This window comes from Eleutherodactylus coqui, chromosome 6 (genome assembly GCF_035609145.1).
Source record: "Eleutherodactylus coqui strain aEleCoq1 chromosome 6, aEleCoq1.hap1, whole genome shotgun sequence".
In the NCBI taxonomy this organism is placed as follows: domain Eukaryota; kingdom Metazoa; phylum Chordata; class Amphibia; order Anura; family Eleutherodactylidae; genus Eleutherodactylus; species Eleutherodactylus coqui.
The window spans coordinates 171,463,597-171,475,642 of NC_089842.1; the positions used below are offsets into that span (position 1 = coordinate 171,463,597).

General features: G+C 42.2%; 1 protein-coding gene across 1 annotated transcript in view; it reads right to left on the reverse strand.

The window, feature by feature from the left end:
* The window catches only part of MNAT1 (MNAT1 component of CDK activating kinase), a 156,118-nt gene that overhangs the window by 63,706 nt on the left and 80,366 nt on the right, over positions 1-12,046 (reverse strand). The window lies entirely within an intron of this gene.

The following is a 12,046-nucleotide window of genomic DNA, read 5'->3' on the forward strand; positions in this document are numbered from 1 at the left end:
CCATAACCGTTTTAGGTCATCATTGACAGAGCAGAGCTGTATAGGGACTTATTTTTGACAAGAATCCTATAGTTTTCATTGGTATCATTTTGTGGTATGGATGACTTTGTTAGCTTTTTAAACTGTTTTTGGAAGGTAGGGTCAGCAAAAAATAAATAAATAATGCAATTTTAGAACTTTGTTTTTAAACATGTCCACAGTCTAACATAAAAGGCACATTAACTTTACAGAGCAAGAGATTTACAGTAATCTTATTTTGCACAATAAAAACACTTTAAAGATAAAAAACGCACTTGCATCATCACATCCTAAAGGCCCATTTACACACAAGGATTATCAATCAAAATTCGCTCAAACTAACGAATTTACACGATAATAGCTACATATTGATACAAAGCCATCGTGCACTATTAGTTCATTTATCGTCTGTCGAGGAGTTTCAGCCTGCATAAAAATAGTTGTTAGTTCATTTGCTATTCCCATCATTTAAATGGTATTTGTTCAGTCTCTGAAAGACTGAACAACTTGAGTGTAGAGGTGATTGTTTACTCATGCCTGCAGAACACAATGGCTTATCTTCATACTAATTAAAACCCTGCTGGCCAGACATCCCTCATATAACCACACGCCCACCTCAGTAAACATATGCACTCTTTACTTTAGCTAAGGAGAGAAATGGAGAGGATTTCACACAATTATCAGCATTTCTATGCAAAAAAGTCGTGAATTCGTTCAGTCTTTCGTTCGTTCAAATGATAATCGTTGTGTGTAAATGGGGCTTAAGACCCATAATATTTTTGCTTTTTCACCAATGGAGCTGTGTGGGATCTTGTGTTTGGAAAGAGTTGCGGTTTTCTTTGATAACATTTCTGGATACATGTGACCTTTGAGTTTCTTTTATTTGCATTTTTTGGAAGGTGAATGGCTGAAAAATGGCGACTGGCATTTTTCTTAATTCATTATTTTTATTGTTTCGGTCATCAGAAATGCGGCAATACCCTTTATGTATATTTTTAAAAATCTTTTAGTGAAAACAGTTTATTTTACATTGGATTTTTTAAACAAACTTTATTGGACTTTCTATTGGATCAACTACAAACTCGTAATTAAGTCAGGTAATTCAGGTTGGCATGTGAAATATTTTGAGGGCATATTGGCTGCATGCATACTAGTGTTCCCTAGTTCCAGGTCACCTAGTCTCTGGACTTGACATGTTTCCAAGGTCCACGCCGCTTGCTCAGGCATGACCAGACAATTCTCCCCATGCCTTTGTCTTGCCTCCCCTATAGACTAACAGCATGCATATTTGAGATTTTTTTTCCCTTCTGCTTGACAACTGTAGTGGAATAACTCACCACTTCAAATAAAGATCGAAGTTCACAAACTAATACGCTGTTTGGAACGGAACGTTGACACTGCATTTATACAAGCTGAATGTTACTTTTCAAAAAAATAATATATTTTTTTTAAAGAACGCTTTTTAGTCCCACTTAAGAATGCAATCAATCAATCGCTAGCATGATACACTGTTTTACTTATGCAATGACGTGTACTATGCCTATGATAGCAGGCTATCAAGACTGTCGGAGGCAGGGCCTGATGGGCTGAATTACATAGCAGACACAGAGGCCTTTATTAGGCCACTGGCTGCCATAGGAACCCAACCACACCTTGTAACCACCCCTCCCCGTTACCCACTTACATGCTGTGATCAATATAAATCACAGCATGTAAGGGGTTTAACTGCCGGGATCGGAGAATTTTCCACACCAGGGCCATTAGAGCAGGAGCCCCGCTGTCAGCCAAACCCTGTTTCCACAACAGGACACTCATATCAGGTTAAACCTGCACCACTGTAAAAAGGTATGCAGGTATGAAGCGCAATAGTGACCACCATAAAAAAGGCATATTGGTGGTTACTAAGCAGTGAAAGGGGTTGTACCAGAAATACAAATTAAACCCTATCCAACAGGTCCTGTGTTCCCCTCAACGCGAGGTTACCGGTCTCTCTGCAGTAAGGAGGAGACCAAATGGAGCGCTGGTCGTGCAAACACATTAGCACGCCATTTTTTTTCAATGGGACTGTGGAGATACCCGCTCAGGTATTTCTCATCCCCATTGAAATTAATGAAGGGCTGACCACTAGAGATGAGCGAGTATACTCGCTAAGGCACATTACTCGAGCGAGTAGTGCCTTAGCCGAGTATCTCCCCGCTCGTCTCTAGAGATTCGGGGGCCGGCGGGGGGCGGCGGGGGAGAGCAGGGAGGAACGGAGGGGAGATCTCTCTCTCCCTCTCTCTCCCCCCGCAACTCACCTGTCACCCGCGCCAGCCCCAAAATCTTTAGAGATGAGCGGGGAGATACTCAGCTAAGGCACTACTCGCTCGAGTAATGTGCATTAGCGAGTATACTCGCTTATCTCTACTGACCATGCATGATCAGCAAGTGCTCCGTTGATCCGGAATTTACTGTGGGGAAGGGGGTGGAGACATGGGAATGGATAGCTCCCACGGAAAAGGGGTAACTTAGCAATTTTGGTGCAACCCCTTTATACATGCCTGCGATAAGCATATGAGGAGAGTGTTTAAAAATAGGCTTAACTCATTTTGGAAAGATTTCGCTCCCTAAGATGCAGTTCGAATCCCTTTGCTTCTGTTTACATGTCTACAGGGCGATATTTAAGCAAAGTTAGTTATTTCCTGTTGTATAACAATTTTACTTAATGCTGTCAGAGAAAAAGAAGTCATGTCTGCAGATTGTATTTAGATTCTCTGTAAAACAATTCCTTATGCCTTGGCTCATTTTGGAAAAACGCTCCTCACATCCATCCAAAGAGAAATAATGTAAGGGCGGACTAGATGGATCATGTGGTTGTCTATTGTCAATCCTCAACATTTCTGCGTCCAAAACATAAGCATTTTAGAATTACTTAAACTCATCATTTTTGATTTGTGTTTAAAAACGCCCTCATCCATTTCAGCTAAGATCTAAAGCTACCTCAGAATGACTAGTTGAATATTGTCATCTAGCAAATGCAGACTGCATAGAATTTCCCAACCAAAACACTACCATTTTTAAGGGCTTAGAAAAGGTTCTTTTATAAAAAGCCAATGGTTTTCCAAATGTAATTTTTCTATTTTAGTCAAACACAAATATGCTTTTTTACACTCATGAATCAGCCTTAAGATGTTGGCACAGAATCTCAATAAAGAGTCATCTTCTCCATGAGTATAAAGTCATCCCATGGATAAAACTTTTGACATCTGTAAGCTATTTGGCTGCCCCAGACTGATGAAGGCCACACTTTTAGACATAACTTTGTAACCCTTTCCATCATTAGCATTAAACATCTTCCCATTGGTTTCTCAAAAATGTACTTTGATCAGAGACGATATAAGTCTTCAGAAATGTTGCATACCATGGAGAAGAATTTGATGGCAACAAAGTACATTATGAGCGTGTTCATTTTTGAAGGCATAAACTTGTTTCCTATTAATAAGAGCTTCTTATTGTGCAATCTGTATTGTGAACTTATGATACTGGTCACGGTCAAATGAAATAAAGTTTGTTGTGGTCCTACACAAACTAAAGGCCCATTTACACCAGCAGATGATCGCTCAAAGATCGCTTAAACGACAGTTTGAGTGACAGCTTTGAGCGATCATTTTGCATTAACTATTAAGTAGCTACTCAGCTACTTAATAGCTTATTAGCATGCAAATAATGCCTTCATTGAATGCAGTATTTAGCCAGAGAGCTATTATCTCCATTTAGCTCCTTTGTTCTCTGACAGGTAACAATGCTATTAGCACTACCCGCGGAGAACTCCTGATAAGACCACCTGATGATTTTTAGGTTGGCCTGAATTTAACAATCAGCTAGCAGTGGATGAAAAGTGCACGATGGCCACATGTTTAGACGCAACCATTATCGCTCAAAGTATCGCTTTTTAGAGATTTTTGAGCTATCATCGCTCCATGTAAATGGGGTTTTAGCCCTATTTCCTGACATAGGCTTTTCCTATACATTAGCCTAATTATACATGACAATAATAGAGACTTCAGAATTTAGTTAGAATTTTCAATTGGCATTTTCATCAGATTGTAGAACAAAAAAGGCCCAATATGTGGTGAACTCAAACTTACTATAATAGTTCAACCTATTATACTACCGTATTGATTCATAGGAATGCAATAAAACTTTTATGAGGTAGTTGACAATCGTCCCTAGCAAGCAGAATATACACTAGGATCAACAACCCATCTATAGATACATACCGCGTTTCTCCAAAAATAAGACCTACTCTGATTTTTGGCTATTGTCGGGGAGGCTTGAAATATAAGCCGTACCCTTAAAATAAGCCCCACCTAGAAAACATTTTTTAAAAAGTAAATGAATACATTACCTAGCAGGCGCGGTCCCCCCAGCTGGTCTCCGAAGTTCTGTAGCTCTGCTGCATTTCCTGCACTCCTCGGCCACTGACATTACTTCTTGGTTGCAGGGTTCATAAATCCTGCCTCCAGGAAGCGATGGCTCTGATTGGATGAGAGCAGCGCTCGCTGAACTAATGCGACGGCAGGACGCGCCGCAGAGCTACGGAACTGCAGAGATCAGCGGGAGGGACTTGGACCATGGCTGCTAGGTAAGTAAAATAAGACATTCCCAGAAAATCAGTGCTTTTGTGGCAAAAATTTATATAAGACAGGGTCTTATTTTTGGAGAAACACTGTTGTACCGCATAACCCTGTAATATTAGGCTTTTCTTGAAAGACATCCAAACTCCTTTAAAATCCCCTTAATCAGCTAAACTATGCTCTCCAATATATGGAAACAACATTCCCGTCTCATGTAATTAAAGGGTACTGTATGTTACAATTGTTAAACTCAAATGTTTATCATTAAAAGGGGTCTGAGATCCTGTGGACGATGGACAAGAGATTTGAAGTGCCATAGGGGAAAATTAGAGCTGAGGTATAATTAGGTAAAGGAATATCCAATACCTGAAATAAAAAAAGATCCACTGAAACAGTTTAAAGGGGCATTCCCAGCATAAAGAGTGATGGCATATTGTTAGGATATGCCATCACTTCATGGTCATGGGGGTCTGACCTCTGGGGAAACTTCAAGGCACCGCAGCTCTATTCAAATGGATTGTGATATTGTTGTAGTTCCTTGCACAGCGGCTCTCCAAATCTGTGGATGCGCCACCTCCCTTACCTAGGACTATATGAGGATTGCAAAAGGGAATGTGATAAAATACTGGTGGTGAAGGCGCAACACTCTGAGCTAACAAAGCTCAAGGTCCAGGATGCGATAGTGAAAGCACTTCTTTTTTATTTAGAGAACCAGCAAGTGAATACGTGTTTCGGGGTCGAGCCCCTTCATCAGTTTGGCTGGATTAAACACTGTATGTGACAGGGAGGAAAGAGGTGTTTTAGCATTTTTTATCTTTGCTATATGAGGATTGGTCAGGGTTATGGCAATCTGACCCCCACCAATTGGGAAGAAATGGCATATTCCAAAAGATATGCCATGGCTTCTAACGGAGAATGATTTAAACATCTTTGGACTTGCTTAGAAAAAAGCAAATTAAATAATAGTACATTTTAAATGTATTAGATGAACACGACATTCACATAGTGTACAATGGAGTTTAGTTTGCTTAAACAGGTTATTCTAAAATGTCCAATATCCACAGTATGATCAGTGGGACCCTCACTGATCCGTAGAACGGGGGTCCCATTACCCCCTACTCTGTCAATGCAAGAATGTTCCTCCCACACACAGCGATGTCATAATGAATGGAGTGATGGCAAAACATGCATGTCCATTAACTTCAATGGGGCTTAAAAAAAAATTGCTCAGCGCTTGTACCTAGGCTATCTCCAGCAGTCCCACTTAAAGTTAATAGTGCAGCACTGGGCATGCTGGCTATCGCGCCATTTAATCTTGCTGTGGAGGTGTAGTAATCCTACAGTGAGGTGTGTGTGTTTGTTCGAGGGGGGGGGGGGGGCTCTAGTTTTAAGATCAGTGGTGTTCTGAACTGGGAGACCACCAGAAGTTATCCACCATCTTTTAAAGGCGTTTTCCGGGACTTAACTACAGACGATCTAACCTCAAAATAGGCCATAAATAGTTGATTGGCAGGTCCACCGCTTGGGATCCCTCCTTATCAGCTGTTTGTGCAATGCCAAAGGGCCTGACAGAGTTGAAAGCAGACTGCTCTATCCACATCACAGTGGCTTGAGTTAATACTGAAGGCACAGCTCCCACTGAATTCGATGGGAGCTGTGCCTGCAGTACCAACCTGGGCCACTGCAATGTGGACAGAGCTGTCTGCTTCTGGCTCTGTCTGCAATGGGCTTGAATGAAAAGCAGCAATTTCTTGGCCTACAAAATGTGTAAGATTCTTCATGGAGCCTCCAAACTGGAGTAAAAGCTGTCTAAAACGGACCCCTTTTCCCATACATGCTCCAACACTGAAGACAGAAGGAGGACAAAACTAATGGCTCCAATTCCTTTTGTTATGGGACACAGTAACAAACCAAAAGTATTTGTTGCAGCTATTTGCATAATATTTTTTCCTGGAAATGGACAGCAAATTTTTCCTTCCATGCAAACAACAAATAAAGGGCAAAGCTTGTGCTGGGTAATAACATATTTATAGTACCAGGAATATATCTGCATCACAAATGAATGCGATGAAAGGGATGCTGTGCTGTCTAGAATACATATCATCATCTAAGAAGACAAATTCACGGTTGTTGTGTTTCACTTATCTAACAGAGATCACACATACAGTATCAAGAAAACCCCCCCAAAATACTAAATCTACAGCAACATAGTTAGCAATCCATCTTTTACAGGTTTTAGTATATTTTAGTAAATGGTTGAGACTAGATTTCAATTTATCCTTAAAGTCCTTTTAACCCCTCCTTGATATCGGCCATACATCTATGCACAAGTCGTAAGAGACTGTACCTAGACCCGCTCTATATGAGATGGTTATTACACAGCTGACACCCGCATGCAGCAGCCATGGTCGGATATACCTACCGTCTCCGTAGTTTCAAAGGGTTATCTCAAAATCTGAAGTTATTCCCTATGCTAGGAATAGCAAAGAGCTTTATCATATGTGGGGGTCTCACTGCTGAAACCACTACTGATTTAGAGAATGTGGTCCTGTGTCCACCTTCTTCCTAACTACAGGCTTACTGCACCCCCCGCAGTGAAAAGGAGACTGAATGAAGAAATGGCAGCGCATGTGCGGTGCCGCTCCATTCACTTTCAAATGGGACTGCGGGAGATAGTCAAGATACAAGCACAAACAATTTTTATTAGCCAATTGAAATGAATGGAGTGGCAGCGACACATGCTCGGCCATCGCTTCACTCAATGTAACTTCACTGCGGGTGGGAGAAGCATCTCCACAGTGATGAAAAAAAGGGAGAAATGGGACCCCAGTTCTTGGGATCAGGGAGGGGTGTCTCGATGGCGAGTCCACCACCGATCATAAAGGGACTAACTTTACATTTTGGGATAACCTCTCCAAAAAAAGAAAAAAAGGAAGTCCAACTCATCCAATGAGAAAAATTGTGTCTGCCATACTATAATTTATAGATCACATAAATAGTGAATTTAATCTTTGCTTTTCTCCTAGTCAAGAAGTATCATTTTTGGACTTGAGGCTTGCTGGGATTTGCAATCAGATAGTCTGTACATTAACATATTGGAAACCCTCTGCAAAAATATTATACTCCATGTGGACAGCAATTATCCTTGTCACACTATCGAAGCCATACCTACGGGAGAGATGTGGAGAGCTAAGAGAAACCGTTTCCATATTGAGGATTACCTTATGGAGCAAGAGGATATTTGTAGGCATGTGGGAAGGAGAGGTTATCCTCATTGGATGTTACACCGTGCCTCAAATACTCTAAGTTACAGAGCTCCTTCTGGACTTGTTGAAAGGTCATCCGATTCCCATAGTTTGGGTCACGGGTTCACACAGCCTAAACCTTTGTTGGTTTATAACAATAGTCAGCAATTTGAACAGGTTCAAAAAAATTGATGAAACCCATTTGCCTATTCTCTCTGAGGGCGATAAATTGGGTACTATACCGCAGCATGGGTGTAGAATTGCTTATAAGAAAGCTCTGACTCTGGCCAATATATTGTCTCTTAGTTTATTTGTTTCCCCTTGTCCCAATGGGACCTTAAAAGACATTGCATGTTGTGCAATGTGATATTTCCCATTGAAATTAATACGAAGCGCTTGCTATGCTCTGACAAGTGTCAAACACGCTTGAAAATTGCAATTTCACAGAAGTGGTGCGAGGCGTTTTTGAATGAAAACCGCCTCGCATCAGCGCGAAAACCGCATGCCGGCAAGCAAGATATTGCGCTCGCCCGTGTGAATGTAGCCTAACTCACACAATACCAAAACCTTCTCAATCAATGAGCAAATTATTTGTGAATCAGAGGTTGTTAGGTGTGTTATGGAATGTGTCACCTGTGATAAGCTCTATATTGGACGTACCTCAAGGAAATTAAGGGTATGTGTTTTGGAACATCTTCAGGACATAAATTCCTCATCAAATCGTAATGTGTCTAATGCCTTAAAACACTTTATTAACATAATAGGTCAGTTTCTCGCTCAGGGTTCATGGGATTGAGAAACGTATGCGCCCAATCAGGAGGGGGACACTACTTAGACAACGTCTTTTGAAGAGGGAAGCTTTTTGGATTGCAAATCTGCAGACCTTAGTTTATTCAATTAGGTCTCATCTGAGAAGTGATTTGGTATAACAGATCATCATTTTTGGTTATGGACTAGTTTATTTAGATTGTTACATTCATAACTTCCTGTTTATTGTTGCATGTGTTTGGTACTATCGCTCGTATCCATTTATATCTCCAGTAACATATCTTTATACTCATATTTGATTATCTTAAAGTCTCATTTTCATTTTCCTAGTTGAACAGCTTTTAAAAATACACATGTGGCCACTTGTATACTTGTGCTGTTGCTTGACTACACCAGCCCAATAGATCTGTTGCTATACATCACACGTTTTTGCATTGTTTTTGTAAATACATCTTGCCTTTAGTTAACGGAATGTTAAATTATAGTGAGAGTGGAACTGCAGAGCTCAGCACACCTGCTCCACCCAGTTTGAATGTGTGGTGGTGAAGTCCTATATGGTTTGGTGTGGGATGTATATTGTACTGTGTTCTGATGCTGACTGACCGGTCTTTCACACATACCTCGGGCAGACGCTTGCAGGTTGGTGCGCCATTTTGATCATTTGTATGTACTTTTGGGTTGATTTCCTGACTACAAAGTAAGCACTATGTTATTCAAAGGTCATCTGCATTAGTGAGTGTCGTTGGTGAGCATGCATGCGATAATGTAAATTGGTATTTAAAGGGGTTGTCTCGAGGAAGCAGTGAATTTTTTTTTTGCCCAGTCCCCCTAATTAAGCATACATTACTAAGCCCCCCTGTAAATGACTTTTCTAGCTGGCTTCTACTTACAGTTCCAGCGTTTCAGCAACTTATAAAAATTTTCCCAAGATGGCCGCCGGCTCTTTTCCCTTCGCTTGCTGCAGCCCGACGTGCGCGCTCCCGAGACGCTACCAGCTGTGTCTCCCTGACAACCAGACGCCCCGCAGCCGCCGACCGGACCCCGGGATTGAACACCGCCGACCAGTCACCCACCGCCAGGCAGCAGGTAACCGGCGCTAGCCCCCGGCTCCCCCGCGCTAGACCCTGACAACAGACGAAGGCCCCTCGGCCCAGCGGTAGGCTCCGGAGCCCAGCGCTGTGGCCCGGGACCTTCACCTGTTAGTGACACATCACCCCCGACCCATCACTTACCTGGGCGGCTTCTCGGGACAGCTGGACGGCTGGGCGGCTTCTCGGGACAGCTGGGCGGCTCCAGTTTCTGCACCTTCCTCTAACAGAGGATGGTAGCAGAATGGCCGCTCCAGCGCGCTCCCGAGAAGTGACAGCTCTTCTGCGCATGCGCAGAAGAGCTGTAGCGGGGAGCACACTGAAGCGGCTCGTGCTGAAAGGAGAAGACCGGACTGCGCAAGCGCGTCTAAAAAAGCAAGCTGCCAGCGAATTTAGACGGAACCATGGCGACGGGGACGCTAGCAACGGAGCAGGTAAGTGAATAACTTCTGTATGGCTCATATTTAATGCACGATGTATATTACAAAGTGCATTAATATGGCCATACAGAAGTGTATAGACCCACTTGCTTTCGCGAGACAACCCCTTTAAGGCCTTTATTATAAAACAGTATGTCTGAAATTCAACTATTCAGTTTATGTGAAAAAATATTTAGTTTTTCGCGGTTTGTGTGTTCACATATATCTTTTTCACAAGTGCGTTTTCTTTTGATGGAGTTTGCGAATTGATTGGAAAATTAGACTGCGCACTTGCAGCTTTGGTCTTATGATCATGTAACTTTAATTGGCACCACGTGATGCCTTCTAGGGGGTTTTAAATACACGGTGGTGTTCTGATTTCACTTGCTATAACTCAGTGTGCTGGATGGTGCCAGAAACGAGTCATTGGATTTAGAGCATTATTTTTCCGTGTGTTATGGTCATTTTTGGTCTACACAACCTTAATATTTTTTTTGAATTAAAGTTTAGTATTTTAATATTTTTTCCAACAATTGAGGGAGCTGGACATTTTTTTTCTGTTTTGCATCTTGGTTACGCTTGGTTAGCTTGTCTGTGCTTCTGTCCTCTGGCGAGATTGGTTGGTGAGCTGGCGTTTTTCTTTTGTTTCTTTTTTGGATTAGAACCCCTTCAAACCCTTAGATTGTGCAATCAATAGGACCAGTTCATCTAAGTCGTTACATAGACGGTAGCGGCTCCCCATGTTACATGTTCACCCCCTCCGCAAAGACACAATTGTAGGGTGCCGAGAGTGTCTAGTGAAGGCCTCCAAAGCCTATACTCTAAGTACTCTCATTAAGCTCTGGGCAATGAATGATGGTGCATTAACCTGTAACTTGCCGTACAGTCCAGATGTCTGCAAAGATGGCACATTAACAGTATTGGTACACTGCGGCCAACAATCCGAGAAAGAGAGGCGCATAGGAGCTAAGGTGGGCCAAGAACACAACTGTGTAGTAGGTGGTCCTTGTCTTTATCAAAATCAGTATGCCTCCACTTTCTCCTCCCTACCCTTTATTGGGGTAGAAGTGGAAAAGATGGAGAAGCTTCCTTCAAAAATACGGGTTTAAGCTGTTGTAGCGGAAGAGAGAGGTTTCTGCTTTACTTGGCAGTTTGAGGAGGTGCAATGCACGGGCCTTGAATAGCACTAAGCTGAAAATGTTTAGAAGTTGTGTAGCCTAAAAGTAACACTGCATAGAGTTTTGTTTATTCTGAGCTGCTCAGATCGTTGTTGTAGGACCTGAATCCTATAAGACCCGATATATCACTGGAGGGCAAGATGACCAGACTCACGTATTTTGGCCATGTAATGCGAGCAGAGTTGCTAGAAAAATCTATAATGCTTGGACAGATCAGTGAAAAGAAGAGCCGGCCGCCAAAGGACACGATGGCTGATCCTGTCAGAGCGAATACTGGCATTGATATCACACATCTGAAAGAAGCAGTGCAAAACCGAAAACATGGAGGAAGCTCGCCTGTAGGATCGCCAAAGGTCGTGAACGACTAAATGGCTAATAGCAGCAGAATGTTGCGTAATGGTGTAGATATGAGGCAATCCATACTTTGATACCTGGGTGGACAGCTTCTACAAACAATGTAATGGCTGCCATTATAGTCTGTCATCTATTACCAATGTTGGAGAGACAGATTTGACTATAGAAAATATTAAACAGTATTTTTAAAAGTTAGGTTGGGGGGTGGGTGCTAAAATACAAAACCAGCAAGTGATATCAGAAGCGGCTGCAGAAGCCAATCCCAGGCCGCAGTGGTGGTGTTCTGTCAATACTAAAGTCATGCATTGAGGTGTAGTCACTACAGACAATTTGTCACCATACAAGCAGGAACACCAGGAG